Here is a 19,939-nt window from a genome sequence, read left to right as displayed (position 1 = left end):
ATCTTTGAACTTGGCAGATGCCACTGTTTGTCTGTGTTTGGAATGGCTTGGAGATTAGTGTAGGCATTTAGCATCAAACACAACCATTCCAGCTGACAAGTTGCTTCCTCCTGCCAAAACAGTGCTGCTGGGGCCCCGCCATCTTGGATGGCATCAACTCCACTCAGCCACTAGGATGGCAGCTGCTCGACTCCCCAACGAGAAGAGTCGGGAACATGGGCTCATACGGCATGTGAAATATGACTTTCAGTTTTTAAATCTTAGCTAGGAAAAACACGTTGGTGTATTATACCTATTTCAAAAATAGAGGCAGCTTGGTTCTGTGGGGGGAGAAGGTTCTGGATGGCAGGAAGAACTCAATTCTCAAGGCAGCTAAGGGAATCCTACTTCTCGGAACACAGAGTCTGGAGTCAGTTTAACCTGTGTTTAAGCAGCTTTAGGCTTCTACTGGCTGTGTTACCTTGGCCGAGTCACTTTCCTATTCTGCAAAATGGGGATAATCATAGCCTCTACCTTTCAGAGTTGTTGTGAGGATCAAATGACATAATATTTATAAAGCACGTAGCACACCGTAGATGTTATTTCACTGGTAGCTATTATTATATTCAGACCTAATAATAATAACTGATATATTTGTGGTGCTTGAAGATGTGAGAAGCATTTTCCAAAGAGTATATTGTTGATGCCTCAATGTCAGTGGAAAGAATGTCAGCTTTGGAGTCAGGTGGGAGAACTGAACTAGATTGACTCTAAACTGCACTGCAGTAGATAAACCACTGAGCCTGGAGTCAGAAATAGCCGAGTTTAAATCCAAGTTCAAGCACTTCCTAGCTGTGTGACCCTGGACAAGTCACTTTGCCCTGTTTGCCTTGGTTTCCTCATTTGTAAAATGAGCTAGAGCAGGAAATAGCAAAGCACTCCAGTATCTTTACTGCGGAAATCCCCAATGGGGTCAGGCAGAATCAGATATGACTGATAAGACTCAACATAACAAGAAGCAACAAAATAAAGATAATAATCACACTTACCTTCCAGGGTGGTGAGGATCAAATGACATAATATTGTAAAGTGTTGGGTAGTGTCTGGCACACAGTAGGCACTGTATAAATGCTTCTTGCCTTCCCTTCCTCTTCCAATTTTCACTCTATGAAGCCTTTGAGGTCGGTAATACTGATGTTGTTAAGCCAACATTTACAAAATATTTATGGATTAGAACCATGAGACTGAAGAGAATCATCCACAGTCACACAGCAAATTAGTGTCAGAGACAAGTTTGCAACCCTCATTTTCCTGACCCTGGGTCTAGTGCTGTCTACACGATGGGCTTCCTCTTGAAATCAAAATTCGTGGGAAGTAGGAAAGCAATTCAAAAACTTCAGACCTGTAAACGTTGTATGAGGATAGGACTAAGATGTAACAGAGAACAAAAAAGATCTCTTGGAAGAAAATGGGCTGTGTACCACCATGCCTTGGGGGAGTCCAGGCACCATGGCCAGCTCTTTGCATACCCTAGATAAAAGCCCTTTCCTCTAATTCCTGGAAGGGAGGGAGGGTTTTAAATTCAGTCTGTTTCTTTGTGAACTGTTGGCAAAAAAGTATTCCTCATCCTGCACCCTGGAAGGAATTCCCTCAGAATCCAATCCAACCCTACTCACCCAATTCTAATGTGAGCCACAAGGCTCAGATCCCTAGGTCAGAGGCTGGGCCTCTGAAGCCCAAATGAAAAGAGTCACTGTCCTCAAAGAGCCTGCACCCTCCCGGCTGAAAGAGGGGTTTCCATGCAAAAAGGATTACCTAGAAACATGCCTCCTACCTCTTGGTAGAAAGGTGGTGGACTTTTGGTGCAGAATGTTACATACGTTTTCAGGTATGATCAATGTGGGAATTTGTTTTTCTTGACTGTTCTTACTTGTATCAAGAGGTGATTTATATGGGAGGAGGAGAGGAGAGTGGGGAAAAGGGGAGGGGAGAATAACATCAAATATTTTAAAACACACAAAAGAAAAAAGAAGTAAATTCATAAGGGGACACAGACAGACACGCTGGGAAATTTGGCGACTGCCATGGTGAATTTGATACATTCTTTTTTTTGGGGGGGGGCTTTGCAAGGCAATGGCGTTAAGTGACTTGCCCAAGGTCATGCAGCTAGGTAATTATTAAGTGTCTGAGACTGGATTTAAACTCAGGTCCTCCTGATCCCAGGGCTGGTGCTCAATCCACTATGCCACCTAGTTGCCCCAAATTTGATATATTAAAAAAAAAACTTCATAGAGATTCGGGGATTTATATACAAATCTCTTGGGGGGGGTGGGTTGCTCTAATAAAGAGAGATGTTCATGCTTGCTGACATTTGTCAAATTCATTATTAAAAAAATTTTGAAAAAACTAGAAATAGAAAAACCCACACCAGTGAGCACTTCTCACAAGTCCTTCTATTAGTTGGTCAAGAGCATTTATTAGGCACCAACTACATGACAGGCAGTGGGCAAAATGCTGTGGAAAGAACAGAAGGCAAAAGGAGGCCCTACTCTCGAGGAGTTAACAATAGTAATAATCATAAAAATAATAGTTGACATTTATATAGCACCTACTGTACTTATGCAGCACAGTGTCAGGCTCTGTGATTTAAGCCTCACAACAATTTAATTTGATCCTCACAACAATTCTGGGAGGTAAGTGCTATTCTCTCATCCTCATGTTGTTGTTCAGTCATTTCAGTCACATCTGACTCTTCATGAGTCCTTTTGAGATTTTTTTGGCAGAGATCCTAGAGTTATTTGCCATTTCTCTGTCCTGTTCATTGGATAGATGAGGAAACTGAGACAGAGAGGGTAAAGTGACTTGGCCAAGATCACACAGCCAGGAAGCATTTGAAGCCAGACTTGAACCTAGGAAGATGAATCTTCCCAGCATCAGATCTGGCATTCTATCCATTGTCCCAACTCAGTGTTTTTATCCTGTGGCAGATCTAAAGCCCATATGTGCCAGGGTCATAGAACAATGAGAAATAAATACTAGTAGGGGGTCCCATTCTTTGCCCAGAACTTCCTGTCTCCCACCCCTTTGGTCATCATTGACAGGAAGAACTTTATCTGTGAACAGAAAAGACAAAAATTTAGTCTTGAAAATAGAAAAGCCTATGGGGTGGCTAGGTGGCGCAGTGGATAAAGCACCTGCCCTGGAGTCAGGAGTACCTGGGTTCAAATCCGGTCTTAAGGAACAATTATAATAGGTCATTTCTCTACTTAAAGACTTTCAATGACTCCCATTGCCTAAATAATCAAATCCAGTTACCCTGACACTTAAGACCCACCACAATCTGGCTCCAATGTGGTTTTTTGGGCCTTACCTCTTGCTTTTCCAGTATTTCCAATATTTTTCTAGCCAAACTGGTCTGCTTTCCATTCCCTGAATATTTTTATTTCCATTACCTAGAATACTTCATCTTCAGCATGATGCAAGGGTCAAATCCCAACTTTGTCACTTTCTAGCTGCATGGCCCGAGATATGTCATATCATTTCTTTGGACCTCAATTTCCTATAAAATGAAGGAGTCAGACTAGATAGATAGCTTCTAAAGTTAGTTCCAACTCCAAACCCATTCTCCTTAACTGGCCCATTCCGGATTAGAGTTAGTTGTTCACATCTCTACTCTTCTAGTAGCAAGAATTCTATCAAAATGCACATAATCGGATTTATTATTTGTGAAGTGGAAATAACAATAATCTTCCAATCAAGAGTCAATCACCAAGCAATCAATCAATGAGCATTTCTTTAGTCCCTACTATGTCACTTCAGGGCTAGGCATGAAGATATAACGAAAGCAATGATGGTGCTAATGATTATAACAACAGCCAGCATTGTACTATGTAGCAGACACTGCGTTAAATATTTTACAAATATTAATTGGAGAAGTTTTCCTGTCCAGAAACCAACAGCCATGTGCGCATATGAAGTTGGGCAATGGATGGATGGCTGTGCAGCCACGGAGAGGATCAGGGAGAAGTGACTCACCAGTGCGGGAATGCAGAGTCATTCACAGCATGAAGTCACAAGGGGCTATTAGCAAAGTCTTTCCTCACTTGTGACAAACACTGCAGCTTGGTCGTTCGCTCTACAAAACAGCCACCCAGAGGTTTGAAAAGCCTCATCTTTCCTGTGCATCGGTGGGTGGCTCTGCCGGCTTGACAAATATTGAGACTGGTCAGCAGCTGAGCATTGGGAAACCCGATTGACTGAGGTTGTCTGTTCAAGAATAAAACATATGAATCTAGAGCCTTCCCAATGAGACAGGGAAAGGAAACCAAAGTGGCCATAGATAAGGGTCTTCATTTTAGACCTTGAAGTGACTGACACCTTAGGGACCAAGTAAGTTGTTATAAAGGAGACCTGAGGCTCACAGAAAAGAAGACTGTGTAAAGGGAAAGGTTCCACAGATGCTAAGCATCAAATGCAGGTCCTTGAGCTCTAGCTCTGGTCCTGTTCTCATCACAATAAATGCCATATGTAAATCAAATCCTCTTTTCAGTGGCCCAAGGAAACATGCAGCTAAAAACAACCCCAATGAAACAATGAGTCCTTCCTTAAATTGTTTCCTTTATAAGCTCGGGTGTGTGTACAGCTGCCAGGCCTTGCCAGGAGCAGACCTGAATTGATTTGATCACAGGGAGGGCACATTTTTATCAGCCACTTACCTGCCATGACTAGTGCATTTAAGTCAGGAGCAGCCTTTAGACCACCCATCTCTGATCTCAGTGATTCTGCAAGGCCTTCTCATCCCCCAAGCCTGATACCTGCCCTGTCTCCCTCCTCATAGAAGTTCAGCCACCAGACTCCAGCTTGTCTCTGTATCCTCAAAGTCTGGCATATGATAAGTCTTTGACAAATGCTGGGTGAGCAAAAGCAAGCTGAATTTTAAGAACCTTGATTCCCCACACATTTAGTTTCTGTCTTTGGGTGTTCTTCCTAGATTCTTTATATTTGTGCCTCTCTTGAAAGACAGACAGACAGAGAGAGAGAGAGAGAGAGAGAGAGAGAGAGAGAGAGAGAGAGATACACACTCACAGAAACAGAAGAAGAGAAGAAAAACAGAAGAAAGAGAGAAGAGAGACAGACAGACAGATTCAAAGATAGGAGAAGAAAGAGAAAAAAGAAACAAAGAAAAGAGAAAAGAAAGAGGGAGACATAAACTGAGATAGACAGACACACAGAGATACATTCAGAGACAGAAGAAAAGAAGGAAAAAAACAGAAGAAATAGAGAAGAGAAGAAACACAAAGAGAAGGGAAAGAGGGAGAGAGAAAGAGAAACAAAGACACAGTGAGAGACAGAAAGATCCATCCTCATTTTGGAGTAGAATTCTGGAAACTTAGAACAGCAAAGAAATCTAGATATGATCTGGTCCCCAACCTTATCTTGATTCAACAAGTGAGGAAACTGAGGCTCAACGTATTTAAGTGACTGGTCTGTTTGTTGTTGGTGGAACCAGGAGTCCCACTTAGGATCTAGGTTTCTGACTCCTCTTCTATCACACTGCTGTATGAGATTAAGTCACTTAGGTGAGAGCACTATCAAGGCCGGCCTTCAGCTTTAGGATGCTCTCTTTGGGATCCAGCAGTCTACACTGATTTCCTTCCCCATCACAACAGGACTGGCAAGTCATTCCCAACCAGTTACTGGGGGATGCTGAGCAGTAGTAATGGGTGTTTTTAGAAAAGCAGATCCAGGGAAATGTTAGTATTAAGAAAGTAGAAGCAAAGGACACAGTGAGGACCCTGCTGCAGCCTGTCCCATGCTCCTATCACCACACTGGCCTTCCATGGAAGAGCCCCATCAGAGCTGATGGCCATCCAAGCAGAGGCCACCAGTGCACTCTTGATTCTCACTCTGTTTTCAACCTTCCTTGTAGAGAATAATTTTGAGGTTTTCCTTATGTTTCAAAGAATCCCCATGGCCCTGGATACTCTTGCTATTTCAAGGGGGTGGTCCAGACTGTTCCTGTTCACACCTGAATATCCTGTTGGGAAAGACTTCAGAATCTGTGTTCAAGGTCCCATGAGATTTGAATTACATCCTAGACCATAGGACTTAGATGGAATCCTGCATTTAGAACATGGTGGAAACCTTAGAGATAGATCATCTAATCAAACCACCTTATTCAACAAATGGAGAAACTGAGGCACAGTGAAGAGGTGACCTTTTCCCCAACATCCAAACATTCCCTCCATACAGGCCTCTGCTATTTAAATAGGTAAAATATTGTTTTGAGGATTAGTAAAGTGATTAAAAAGGAAAGTGAAAAATAATTATGGATCACAGATTTAAAGTTTAAAGAGCACATAGTAGGTGTTTGTTAATTGATTGATAATGATTCATTGATTGATAAAGGAGTTCAACCCATTTTTTAACAGATAAATGAATGAAACATTTATTAAAGCCATTCTGCAAATAAAAGGACTCCAACACCGAGAGAAGAAAGGTGCTTGCTGGAAATCACCCAGAGGCAGAGCTGGAACCCAGGTCTTTCTGAATGCAGGTCCAAAGCTCATGACAGACAAACTTCGTGTTATTTAATGAGATCTTCACTAAGAAAGTGAACAGATTTGGCAAAACCTTTACATTTCTCCAACAATTCAGGTCGAAATTCATTTTTCCCCCCTAAGAGAAAGGAGTTCTTGGGGGACTGGAATTGTGTACATTTGGATTAATTCAGTGCTATAGATTGTGTAGACAAACTGTGTCACGCTATTGCAACAAAACCCAAACTCTAGGAGCTCCTGCCCAGCTGAAAAGGCCTCCACAGTGACCCAGGGGACATCTAAGGACCAGTCTAGCTAAGGGCCTTAGCCAACCTGACCTCAATAGTAAGTGAATGAGCTGAGATTTGATCAATCTTTTAGGATGCATCACCAGTTTTTATGACTGGGAGATGAGAAGATCAAGACAATGAAATACTTTGGAAAGAATACTGCTTTTACTTAGAAGAATCTGGTTCTGAAACCCAGCTCTACCATTACTCTTTGATTTCTCAGGGGCTTGGTTTTCTCATCTGTAAAACTGAAGGCTTGGAGAGCCTCGGAGGTCCCTGCCAGTTCTAAATCTAAGGGTCCTTAGTATGTGGTCACCATTTTGGAAGGGGCTGGATCCTTGTGATAGAAGAAAAGTCCCCACCCAGTTTATCACAGATTCTTCAAACATTGAAACAGCACAAATTTTGGATGTTGGAAAGTAAAGATTATAAAGAATGAAAACAGACCCAGGCCTTGACAGCAAAACTTTTTGAGAAAAAAATCACAAATGAGATGAGATGATCCATCAAGCTACAGGGTTTTAGGCCAATCCCAGATTAAAGATTCTTGGCTGGATGGTTCAGAGATTGAGAGTGGCCTCTTCCAGATACTGGCCAGTCTGAACTTCAGTCTCCAGTCCATTTATTGCACTTAGGAGTTCCCTGCATTAAATTAACTGGGATGCATCAACTCTTGTCAGATAGATCTCAAAGAAGGGAAAGTCCTGCTGTGGAATCCTGAAGCCTCCCAGTCCCATTCATTTCCCACATTAGTCAAATGAACTTCTAGACCCTTCTAAATAAGTCCAGAAGTAGGGCTTGGGGGGGGGGGGCAGCTGAGATGACAGACAGTCCATCAGTTGGATGGTTGGGGAAGGCCATCACCACTATGGTCAAAGGAGAAGAATGATTTTTTTGGGGGGAGGGGGGAGATTGAAATCACTAATAAAATAATTTCTCCCAGTCCTGCTTTGAAAGGAAAAGATCAGTTGCCTAGTTTAACAACTCTATTATCTCTGGGAAATCCTCAGCCAAATTCAAAAGCATGTAATTAGGCAGTAGAGTAGAACCAAATAGGCAGGCAGTGGCATTTGGGGTTAAGTCCCAGTGCTACAATTTCAAATTTCAGTTTAGTCGTTTTTCAGTCCTGTTGGACTCTTTGTGAAACCATTTGGGATTTTTCTTGGCAAAGATCTTGGAAGTGGTTTGCATTTCCTTTTTCAAGTCATTTTTAGATGAGGAAACTGAGACAAACAGAATGAAATGATTTGTCTGAAGTCACACAATTAAAAAGTGTCTGAGGCTAGATTTGAATTCAGGAAGTTGACCACTATGCCACCTAGCTGCCCAGCAACATCAAGAAATTTGATGAGGTTCAGTTTTCTCATTTGTCAGTGGGGTTGAAGATATTGGATGATGCCTTATCTGCCAACAATGTTGGGTGAGGAGCCCAGCACAATAAGAATGTGAGTTATTGCCACCTTCATCTCATACATATACAAGATTCTAGGGAAAAGAGGGAATTTAATAATTTAATAATCAAATGAGAAGGCCAACTGAGAAACCTACTGGAGTCCTACAGAAATAAAGAAAGGTGCCCCCTACCTATCACGGAGAAGAGAAATAATCTAAATTATTTTTAAAGTACAGTCTTTTAAAATTCATAAGCTAAGAGGTTTGAAAAGTACATGAAACCCCAGTAAAGAATTCATTTTATTTGTGGCAATAAGCAGTAGATTTGAAATCTGGGAACTGAATCTAGTGGGAGCTCTGCTGCTCACCAGCTGTGTGGCCTGAAGCCAGGTGTTCACTTTCTCTGGGCCTCAGTTGCCTCTTCTGTCAAATGAGGGGGTTGGGGGAGAGCTGAAGTCATCTAAGGGTTCCTTCCAGCAGTGATATTTTAAGTCTGCTGATAGGTGGACATATACCAAGGCATGGGTCTGGGGTAATCATCTTTTTGGTCTGAGAGAAGGATACTGGACTTGAAAGCAGACAGTTCCCTAGATTCAAATTCTGGCATTGCTATTCTGAACTTGGAGTCATCTTGGGGAAAACGCTTCACCTGTCGGGGATTCAGTGTCCTCATCTGGAAAATGGGGAGATCTGACTAGATGATCTACTGCCTTCTAACTCATAGATTTGGAGCCTTTTAGCGGCACCCGAGAGATCGTTTCACTCCACACCCTCACTGTGAAAAGGACAAAATGGAGGCCCAAAGAAGTTAAAATGTCCACAGAGAGCAAGTGACAGAACTGGGATGGGATACGAGAGACCCCCTGCTCCTGCAGAGGAATGATTCCTAACTCTTGCCATCACTTCAAGCAAAATAGAAACTCATTCATTCAAGACTAGGGATTAACAATGTGAAAATGAAGCTGATAGGGAAAAGAATAATTTTCTAAAGCATTGAAAACTAGATGAAGCTTGTCTGAACTTTTTTTTTAAGACAACAGATATAAAAACCAAGCCTAATATCATACAAGCTCAGGAAATTGTCCTAAGCTCCAGATGTTTTACTTTGAAAATCCTACAGTCCTCAACAAAATCCTCGAAAAATCTCTTGCTGTTTATAAAACAGAGTTTTGGTATGCCTATCTCAAAGCTCCTACAAGAGAGTCTCTTCCATTCTCCATAAGCCAAATTCATGATCTGGGCTTCCCTACAATATACCAGTAATGGATCCCAAAATAAGTTAATTGCCCATTTTTCCTAATTACAAAATGATATAACTCTTCGGTGAAAACATTACACATGATGTCATTTCCAAAGTGCCAATGTTCCTGCATCAAATCCTGTCACATTCCCCCTCACCTCCAAAAAAACAAAACCCACAAGAAAAATGGACAAATGTTAGTAAGACAAAATGATTCTTCGGGACTGTTGTCTGATCAGCAGATCCACAAGGAAGTCTGAAAGATCTGAGGCAAAATGACCCACAACGGTAAGTTGCCCTTGGGTCTCCGATTGCTCCAAACATCATTCAGAGAAATAGTTCCAATTTGCATTTTTGAACTACTAACTTCTGAAAGAATCCGTGGATTCTCATCCTGTGGCTTAGTCGTCAAAGCAGACAAGATAATAAATTGACTGAGATCATTGTTCTATCTCCATCCAAGAAAGCAGCCTCTTAAAAGATCTTAAATTGATAGAGAAATCCAATTTAGAGGAAGAGAAAGGGGCAGAGAGCTAGGAAGCACTGGCCAGGATCACATTCATTTTGTGACTAAATACATCACTTTAAAAGTGCAAAACAACAGCCATGACAAAAATAGCAAAGCATCCCCCTACCCCCCCAAGCGAGACCACACTTTCAGTCTAATGTCTCGGAGAGAGAAAGAACACATCAGGTCGAGCCAACGGCCCAACGAAGGGCGACTGAGGGGTTTATTTAGCCACTCCAGAGCCAGCGTGTGTCTCAAATCAAATGCTGTGTTTAATGGAAGCTATAACTAAATTGCTGAAGAAATATTATGGGATGATGACATAAACTCAGTGAAAGAGAGGGGCCTAGAGAGGCAGCTGGGAAAAGCAGGGAGGGATTGAGGATAGTAAGATTGAAAAGGCCAATTCTGAATTAAATTTGAGTCTGCAAGTCGAGATAACTGAGAAACGATTTCAGTCTGAAAAAAGAAAAGAAAAAAGTCCGAAAAGTGGGAGAAGAGACCACCTGTACATTAAAGTGTCACAAAGCCTGAGTCAATCAGCCACCACAATTTCATGGAGCCATTTGGAGAAATCAAAAGCAGACTAGCTTCCTGATTTCAGTGGACTGGGCTCCAAGAAAAGGCCTGGTCAGGTAAAAATGTTCACATAAGCCATGGAAGACGGCTTTGCCAGGGAGCTATCTTACCAAGCCATCACGAATAACAACTGAATCATAACAGCTGAGAAAGTTTGCAAAGCATTTGAAATACATTTGATGGAGGGCTCGGGCCCATCAGCCACCAGGCGTGGGACCATTTAATAAAAGGGAACTTGAAAAACTGTTTCAAGGAGACCTCGCTAGCGAGCAAACACCCCTCTGGTGTTCTATTAAGGTTCTATCCTGAAGAATCAGGAAAAAGCCTCGAATATGCTTTCTCTGGAATAAATGCAACAGGCTGATAGGAGAAGCTGAGAAGAGACACATTTTTTTCTTAGGGAGAACAGCAGAGATTTCTTTATAAACTCGAAAACGGAAAAGAGAGCCCTGACATGCCTTTGCCTCGCCCCGCTGGTCCCCCCGAACACTGTCCTCATCCTTCTCTCCGGGCGCCCACAAAGTTCACTATATTACTGGGACTCGGTGGCTCCTTCTATCCCCCTTTAAAAAGAAAAGGAAATCTTTTGTAAACAACAAAAAGTTCCCCCAGGTGCTTTGCGGAGATGTGAGGACAAGGGCCTTCTCCCGGAGCCCAGGAGCAGCCCCCCACGCACCTCCCTAAACACTAAGGCCGGGAAAAGCAGCAGGCGATGGGGCACCTAAGGCAGCAGCCCGCCGCCCTCCCTGCAGAACCGGGCTGCTGCACAGGTACCTGGCCCGGAGACTGTGCGTTTCCCCTGAAACCGACGGGGCCAGCTTCGGAGCCCCTTTCCCCCCGAGTCCGGGTCCCCAAGGAAATACTTTCCTTACCATGGTCCGTGGATAACAGGGAGGGTTTCCTTCAACCTGCAGAGGAAGCCTTTCTTTCTAAGGCGCTTCGCTCTCTTTTCCGCCAGCAGCAGAGTGGGAGGGAAGGCAGCGATCGCGGGGGGAGCCCTCTTTCTGTGGACTGAAGACCACGAGCGGCTTGGATCCCCGGACGAGCCCGTGGACAAGCGCTGGGTCTGGGCTCTCGCCTCGGCTTCAGGCAGGCGGGGCCAGCTCCCAGATTGCGCGTGGGGCCCTTTCTCTCTGACAGTTGCTCCTAGCGATGAGACGGATTTTTCCAGTAGCCTTGAACTCCCCAGATGTAAGTGACGTGGAAAATGTGACTAGCAGCTTGTGGGGCTGGGGAGCCTCCAGCCCCGGACAGAATCCGCTCTGTCAGCCGCGCCGAAGGAGCCCTAGCAAGCAGCTGCTCGCACCAGAGCCGGCTCCCGGAGCCGAGGAGCTCACCCGAGGGCAGGGCGCCACCTAGTTATAGCCGTCGGGGAGGCTTCGGCCTCGGCCCTGACCGAGCCGGGAACACCTCTAGGCGCTGGGTCTGCTGCAAGCGCCTGTCGCGGTTCTGGGCCTTCAACTGAGCCCTTGTTTATTTAAATGAAAAGCCGGGGTGGGGGTGGGGTGGGGGTATCGCTCCTGAGATAATCCAGGTCCCGTGGATCTGGGAAAATTTAGGCTATAATAGCTTCGGGGGAACTTTTACACCTAACTTTGATTTACAAGATAAAAGCAAGTTTTCAATTCAAGAGGCTGTCGCTAATAGAGAGCTTATTATTCCCGAGGACTGGGGGAATGATTTTCTTCGAAAGTTGTCCCTGTGTGCCCGCCTATTATCTTTACTTTCCCCCTTCCACTAATGAGCATTCATCCAAAGAGCCTGCTAATCCTCTGATGTGTGCTTCTGCTCAGAGGTAACAGTGTGAATAAACCGCTAATCACTTATCGTTAAATCACTGATCATTCATCGCCCTTTCCCCCAGCGCCGGGGGCCGGGGACGCAGAGTTCCCCTTCGGGTCTCGGGCTGCCAGGAGCCTTTTCTTTCTGATCCGCCCCCGGGACAAGCACACGTCCACACACGGGCAGGGGGACCCCTAAACTTGGGGAGACTGACCATCCGACCCCGAGCGCTCCCCTTTTGTCTTCTGGCACCGCGCCGCCTCGCCCTTGCCTGCCATGGGGACTCGGTATTTTCGAGACGAAGGACTCGATGAATGGAAGCTCACACAGATGCCCCCACCCCCTCCACCGAAGAAAGCGGAGTGGCCGATACCGCAGCGTGTGTGTGTTTTCAGGAATTTCCACAAACTTAGGACAGACATTCTCCTTTATTTCGCTTTCAGTAACTTCAACGCGGCCAGCGCCCGAATCCTCTGCTCTCTCCCCCACCTAGTTCGGTTAATACCCCCCCCTTGGTACGATTTCAGCGCCACAGAAGCAACAATCTTAAACACCCTTTTTTTCCTTTTCTCCCTAGAACATTTCCCAAGCAGTCTTTTATCCCCATCGACAGACGAGAGAATCCTGCTTGATTTCGGCGAGTGAGACGAACTTTGTTTCCTGGCAAAACCTTAAGCCCTTAAGCTTAGTGATCCGTGCGCCCCCCCCCCCCCAGCTTCCCCCGCATTCTGCAGCACGAGGCTCAATGGTCTTCACTTGGGGACTGAAATGGTCTAATCTTGATGCTGTCCAATTAAAACCGGAGCCAATCAGCCGCCCCATCCCCCACCGCTTACGCCTAACTGCGAAGACGGACCCACGAAAGAAGTCTTTCTTCACAACTGTTTCTGAGGGGCGGGAGGGGGTGATGCACGGAGGTACCCACTATATACCGTTTCCCGTGCGCATAGCGACTTGGCCAGCCCGGGGACGTGGGGTCAGCGCTAGTCACTCTCCCAAGTCCTTTCGGATTTCTGAGCGCGCTGAAGATTTTAATAAGCCCCAGAGACGCCGGCTCGCTCCCGCCCCCCTCGGATAATGGAGAAGGGCAGAGCGTGAGCCCATCAGGTAGCGCATCCCCCCAACACACGCCACGGGAGCTCTCAGCCATTCTTCGGGGACAGCCCTCGGGCAGGGGGAGCGTGGTGGCGGCGGAGGGCGGGCGAGATGCTCAGGGACCTGGCCCCCAGAGCTGGGGAGGGGGGGTGCTTTGTCAGCATTTCCACTCCCCCGGACCCTGGAGTGTCTGAGGCTGTTAATCAAACACACTTACTAGCCTGCAGAATGACGTAATGGCCCCGGATCCAGGCTTTATTCCCTGACACATGTCAGAGAAGGAGGGAGGGAGGAGGAAGAGGAGAAAAACACAACAAGCACCAGCGAGCCCAGAGCCCCAACGGGCAGCACAGCCGGGTCTGGAGTCCCGGACAATGGGCTGCCCGGGGCGACACAGAGCGGGGACACAGCCGCCCCCTCCCCTCGCCTGGCCCCCGGCCCAGGGTGGGGGGCCCCCGCAGAGGAAGACGGGAGCCAACTTCTGTCCCGCTGCCCCGGGGTCGGGGGGGGCCTCTGAGAAACTTCCTCCAAGTTTGCGGAGCCGGCCTAGCGGAGTCTGTGCGGGCCGGGGCCGCCCTGGGGAGGCGCGACCCCTCCGGGCAGAGCGGGCGCCGCCGGAGGAGCCGAGCCGGGCCGCGGCTCCGAGCCGCCCGCCCGCAAACGGCCCCGGCCGAAAGCGGCGGCCGCGGAGGCTTCGCTGCCCTGCAGCCGTGCGAAACCCACCCGCCCGGCGCGGGGTGCAGGGCAGCGGCCGGGCCGGGCGCCTCGCCTAGCCCCGGAGCCAGCCGGCCCGCAGGTGAGAGCCCTCCTCCTCCTCCTCCTCCTCCTCCTCCTCCTCCTCCTCCTCCTCCTCCTTCTCCCCCTCCTCCCCCTCCAGCGGCTCCTCGCGCCCCCCGCCCCGCAGTTCCACTTTGGAATTGGAAACTTTCTCGGCGCGCCGATTCTTGGGGAGCGCCGCGAAGTGGGCAAACCCGGGGCTCCCTCCTCCTGCTCACGCGGGCCGCCGCAGCGCGACTGGGCAGACTTTGGGGGCGAGCGCACCCCGAGCCCTCCAGGTCCCGCTGTCATTCGGGGAGCCCCGCCACACGCACGCACAGACTCCCGCTCGCACTCACGCACCCTCCACGGAGCATCGCAGCGCCGCCGCGGACCCCAGCTTCCAAGCGCGCCGGGAGCGAGCCCGGGGGCGCTGCGGGGGCTGCTCGGCGGGACGCCCGGAGGAGGCAGCGGGGCCCCGGGGCCCGAGTGTTTACCAACACAGCTCCCCCTCGGCCCAGCCCCGCACGCACCCGGCTCTCCCCACTGCCCGGCCCTCCGCTCGGGGCCCCTCGGCCCGGGGAGCCGGGCCCACGGCAGCCGCCGAGTGCCCAAGCCCCCCGAGCGGCCGAGCGGGATTCTTGGGAACTTACCCAACAAGTGTAGAGAAGGCGAGAGCCGAGCCCGGCGAAGGAAGCACGTTGGACTGAGCGCAGATTACAATACAGGCTATTTAGAGCGCATTACATCACCCCCCCGGGTGACGTCACGTGGGATTCCTGAACTTCTAAATCATTGCGGTCCGCTGGGGAGGGAGGGAGGCCGACAGGCCCGGCGAGGGGGAGCGGGGCAGACAGAGACGGGGAGCGACGGGGGAGAGGGGGACCGAGAGGGGCAGAGGAGGGCCGGGGCGGGGCCCGGGCCCGGCCCCGCCCCGCCCCGCCCCGCCCAGGCGGGCAGCCGGGCTACCAAGCGGACCCCGGGACCCGGCGGAAAGCCGCGGCCGCCCTCGGCGCAAGCAACAGCTTGCAGGGCCCGGCGCAGCGTGACGCGCCTCCCCTCCGGAGCGGGGTGAGTCAGCTCGGAAGCCGCCTCTCGGACGGCAGAGAGGGCTCCGGGGAGGCCCGGGGCCGGGCTGGGGGCGCGCCGCCTCCTAGGCTTCGGCTGGGCAGAGAGGGCGCGCCGTCCAGACACGGGGGTGGGAGAGGAGACCCCTTCCCCGCGCCGGGCTCCCAAGCCACAGACGCCCGGCGCCTCGGGGACAGCGATGACCTGCTTAGGAGCGACCTGTCGCGCGCCCAGCTGTGGGACCGGGTGTGGGACAGCCCGTCCTCCGAGAAGTCCGCGGGGCTCCCTCTCGCTTCCTCCCCACCCCGGGGCCCCACGTCGCCCCCTTAGAGAGGGACGGACCCTCCTTGCAGAGAGGGACTGGCTGTGGGGGCAGAAACGCGCCTGGTGGGACTCCTCATTCCCCCGGGAGAGGCTGCCTGGGGAGATGGAAAAACTGCTGGTTCATCTTCAGCCGCAGCTCTTCGGGCATTACTGACCTCAATTTCGTGGCTACGCTTAGCACCGGGGGTGGGGCTTGCAGGGAAGTCAAGGGGCTAAATTTGGCCGTGACCCGAGCTGGGCAGCGAGCTCCCTGCCCGCCTGGTGCTCGGGCCTCGGGCTGGGGAAGGCTCTGGAAGGCTGGAGGCTGCGGGGCGGGGGAGACGCAGCCCTCCTGAGCCTCTGGATCGCCCCCCTTTTATTCAGCATCTTTCAGGCCAGAGAAGGACAGGTTTCTGAGCCTTCTCTCTGCACAGTGACCACTGCCGGGCTGGGGGCAGCTTCTGGACTCCCATTTAAGGGGAAGGATTCTTTCCTATTGGAGGTCAGCAGAGCGAGTAACCTTTTTCTCTCTTATTTTCAACTTAGGAAAGCCTACGCTATCGGCTGTCGCGGTTTACAGACGTTCCTAGTCTCCACTCTTCGGTTTGTCACCTGTTCTCCTGGCACCTGAAAGCTGGAAGGGAGGAGGGAGGAAGAGGAAGTCCCCCCCCCTCACCTTCCTCTCGCACATTCTAGTTGAAGTGCTTTTAAGCAAAAAAAGCCCTTCCCATGCACACACCAAGGGCAAGTGTGAGCTAGAAAACGGATGCTTTGAGTTCCACTCAGGGAGTGCTCCCCTCGACGTGGAGAGAGGGGAGAAGAGTTGGAGGAGCAGGAGGATGGGGGACAGAAGCAGAGCCCTGCAGGGCCCCAGAACTGGGCCACTTTCCCTGCTTTGGGGTGAGACAAGGGATAGGAGAGGAGGAAATGGGAGGTAAAGGAGTGACTTCTGGTTTATCGGATTTGATCACTCCATTAATTCTGGACACAGGCCCAAGTCTGGAACCCCTCTCTAGACTGACCACTCAGCCTGCCCTTTGGAACCTTTCTGCTTCAAGGCATCCCTTGATATCGCTTTAATTTGATTTCTCCAGTCTCCAAGAGTACACCCCTTGGGGGAATGGCATATGTTTTCATTTGCCTAAGACAGTTCCTCATCTAGGGGTGTTCCCGATGAAAAGTTCTCCAAGTATCTTCGTTATTTTGTTTGAAATGACATTTCCCAAAATGTGAGATAACAGCTATACCAGCGTACAGATAGGCATAATTTTGTTATATATGGGAGGGACCGAATAGCAAGAAGGGTCAGTCGAAAACCCATGGGCTCAGAGAGCATAGGGTTAGAGGTAGAGGGTTCCTCTGAAGTCGTTGGGTCCTTCATTGTAGAGAAGAGGAAATCCAAGGTCACACAGCTAGGAAGTGTCTGAAATGGAATTCAGAATGGAATCATCCTGTACTCACTCTAGGGCTCTATCCATTGGGCCATTGTAGCCTGAGGTCTGCAGTACAAGAGTGTTGCAGATCAACAGAACTGGAGATGAGACTCTGGAGTTGAGGGCCAGGAGAAGAGTAAGGGTGGATAAATCCTGATGGAAGAGGCAGAAGCATGCCACGCCTGCCACATCACCATCTGCCATCCCCCCACCCACACGCCTACACCTACACATCCAATCACACATACACCCACAATTTCATAGAAGAATTAGGCAGATTCAGGAAGTGGTTGATCGACTGGGACCCCTGGAGTAGTCATTAATGAGCTGCTGTAAACTTGGAGGGAGGTGTTAGGAGACAGTTGCTCAGCCACCTTGGCCCCTCGCTTAACTACCGACACTTTCTTGCCCTGTAGCTATCCCAAATCACAGAAAGTAGGTGGGATACAATGACTTGCTCCTCCCTCAAATTCAGGCAAGAAAAAGGCCCCAGGGAATCATACAGGCTGGTTTGAAGACTTGGTGTTATTTTCTGAATTAGGGTTGAAAGCTCTTGATACAAGACAAACTCCTTCCTAGGCAAAGGAGATGATTATTGTCATCAACTGACTTTCACATGGGGAAAAGCTTAAGCATTGACCTGGCCTGGATCAGGAGCATGGGCCTTCACCAGAAATCCCAGGACAGACCTTAAGGAAGCTTTGAAATCATCTTCACTCAGTTGCTTTCCCTTTCAGGGCTTGAGAGTGGATCTCTCTTTCTTTCTGTCTCTCTCTCTCTTTCCCTCCCTTCCTTTCTCCCTTCTTCCCTTCTTCCTTCTCCCTTCATAATTCCTTCTCCCTTTCTCTCTCATTTCCTCCAACTCCCTTCTTTTTCTCACCCTACAAAAGTTCTCCTTAGCCCCCCCCCCCCCTTTCTTGGGTGTCCCTGAGAAATCTAGGACAGGAATCAATAGTATCACTGTCTCCATTTTTCCAAATTAACATTTATACCTTTTCTTATATCACTTACATTTCCCACTTTATCCCTCTCCCTGACTTTGCAACTGCAGGTGGGACTCGAAATTCAATAAATCTAGGGACTTTTTTTAGAGGTGAATTAATTAAATGTTTAACCAAATATAGCAAGTGAATGATGTTATAACTATCCAAATGACCCTTAGCAGAAAAAAGATTCCCCATTCCTGCTAGAAGAAAGCCCTAAATACAGGCATGGTGTGAAAACAATCTTTACTACTGGGGAGGCTGAAGTGGGAAAAGTGCTTGAGCTTGGGAGTTCAAGAAAGGATAGGCTTATTGGGTACCCAATGAAGTCTGGCACCAATGTGGTGAAACATCACACACACACAGAAGTAGAACAAAACTGGCCATTGTACCTCTAGCTTGAGAAAGATGGGAAGACCCAGTCTCAAAAAAGGGGAAGAAACCTCCACAAAACTATAGAGCACATCCAAAAACTCTGGCTTCATATGCATTGCTCTCTATTTACAGATTTCTGCATCTTCAAAGAAATTTTCTCCTTTTTCTTCCTGAGGGCATCATTTGCATTTTTAAATATTAAGTGTAATATTTTCAAGTTAAGTGTAAGGATTGAGAATAAAGACGTCATTTCTTGATGTATTTGTATGTTTGTGAGAAGTTAGAATCCCCCCCCCCCATATGCTGAATAACTCTCTCCACATGTCCTGAGTTTGTGTGTCCATTAGTGTGAACTAAGCACTTTCTGAGCCATGCGCCCAATGGTTATTACCTGGATGATCCCCAGGTGTTTAGCCTGAAGAAGAGACGATTCAAGGGGGACAGGACAGCTGTCTTCGAGTATTTGAAGGGCTGTCATATGAAAAAGGGATTAGCCTTGTCCTGCTCAGCCCCAGAGGGCAGAGGTAGCATCAATGGGTGGAAATTACAGGGAGGCAGGTTGGGCCTCTCCCTTAGGAGAAGCTTCCTAGAAATTAGACCTCTATAAAGAGGACGGGTTGCCTCAGGAAGTAGAGCATCCCCTCTCACTATAGGTCTTTGAAGAAGGGCTAAATGATCACTTGTAGGTGAGATAAGACACTTGTTGGGGAGGAGGGAGTGTTTTTCGAGCAAATTTACACTCGTGGGCTCTGGGGGTTCCCTCCAATTTGGAGATTCTGGCTCTCCATTCTGAATCTCAGTCCATCTCCTCCCCTCTGAGATACAACTGGCATCTTGTACCAGGCCTGGAAACACCAAATGGTTTTACAGGACTTGCCACTGCCTCCCTCCAAAAACTCTAAATTGACTGAGGCATTTTAAAAACTGTGAATTAATCTTTAAATTCAAGTCCATAATATAAATGACAGAAGTTTTGTTTTTATTTTAGACATAAAACATCCACCTAAGGTACAAGTACTGTTCATACACACAATGGTGATTGCATTTGACCTGAGCTCCTTTTTAAGGAGCAAGTCATTTCCCTTGTTTGTCTCAGTTTCCTCATCTGTAAAAGGAGCTGGAAAATAAAATGGCAAACTACTTCAGTATCTCTGCCAAGAAAACTCCCAAGGGGTCACCAAGAGTCACCACCAATTAACAAAAATTCTTGTGAGGATTCAATGAGATAATATTCATGACACGCAACAGAAATATTAGCTATTACTATTTCAGGGCTTTCCTAATAAGCCTTGTTTTCAATATTCACTACCTCCCGAAATTACTTTGTATATCTCTGTAGTTTTCCTATGCTTGTAAATAAAGATAAATTTTTCCAACTACTACCACGGCTAGAATGTAATCACTCTGAGGACAGGCACTTGTTTTTTTTCCTTGGTGTCCTTAAAGACTAGCACAATGCTTGGGGCATAGTAGGTCCTTAAGTAAACACCTCTCCTTTGAACTGTTGCAATAGTCTTCCCATTTCCATCCTTTCCTCTCCTCTATCCCAACCTCCTTACAACTACCAAAATCCTCTTCCTAAAGCCACTGACTCCCCTACTCTGGAATCTTCAGTGG

General features: G+C 48.1%; 1 protein-coding gene and 1 long non-coding RNA gene across 3 annotated transcripts in view; one reads left to right on the top strand and one right to left on the bottom strand.

Annotated features, from left to right (window-relative positions):
* The window catches only part of CREB5 (cAMP responsive element binding protein 5), a 495,825-nt gene extending 480,900 nt beyond the window's left edge, over positions 1 to 14,925 (bottom strand). Inside the window, exon 1 of one of the 2 annotated variants that reach the window (XM_074195556.1) lies at positions 14,814 to 14,925. The gene's annotated coding sequence lies outside the window, so the exon portion shown is untranslated. The remainder of the gene's footprint in view (positions 1 to 14,813) is intronic. The other variant, XM_074195557.1, reaches the window with a different exon arrangement.
* A 202-nt stretch (positions 14,926 to 15,127) lies between these two features.
* On the top strand, positions 15,128 to 18,579 carry LOC141493631 (uncharacterized). Its single transcript, XR_012470264.1, has 2 exons — positions 15,128 to 15,231; positions 16,078 to 18,579. It is a non-coding gene; the product is annotated as an uncharacterized LOC141493631 (long non-coding RNA).
* The last annotated feature ends 1,360 nt before the right edge of the window (positions 18,580 to 19,939 follow it).

The sequence above is a fragment of the Macrotis lagotis genome, chromosome 7, assembly GCF_037893015.1.
Source record: "Macrotis lagotis isolate mMagLag1 chromosome 7, bilby.v1.9.chrom.fasta, whole genome shotgun sequence".
NCBI classification, from domain to species: domain Eukaryota; kingdom Metazoa; phylum Chordata; class Mammalia; order Peramelemorphia; family Peramelidae; genus Macrotis; species Macrotis lagotis.
Note: the sequence above shows the minus strand (reverse complement) of the source record. Positions and strands in the feature narration are given on the sequence as shown.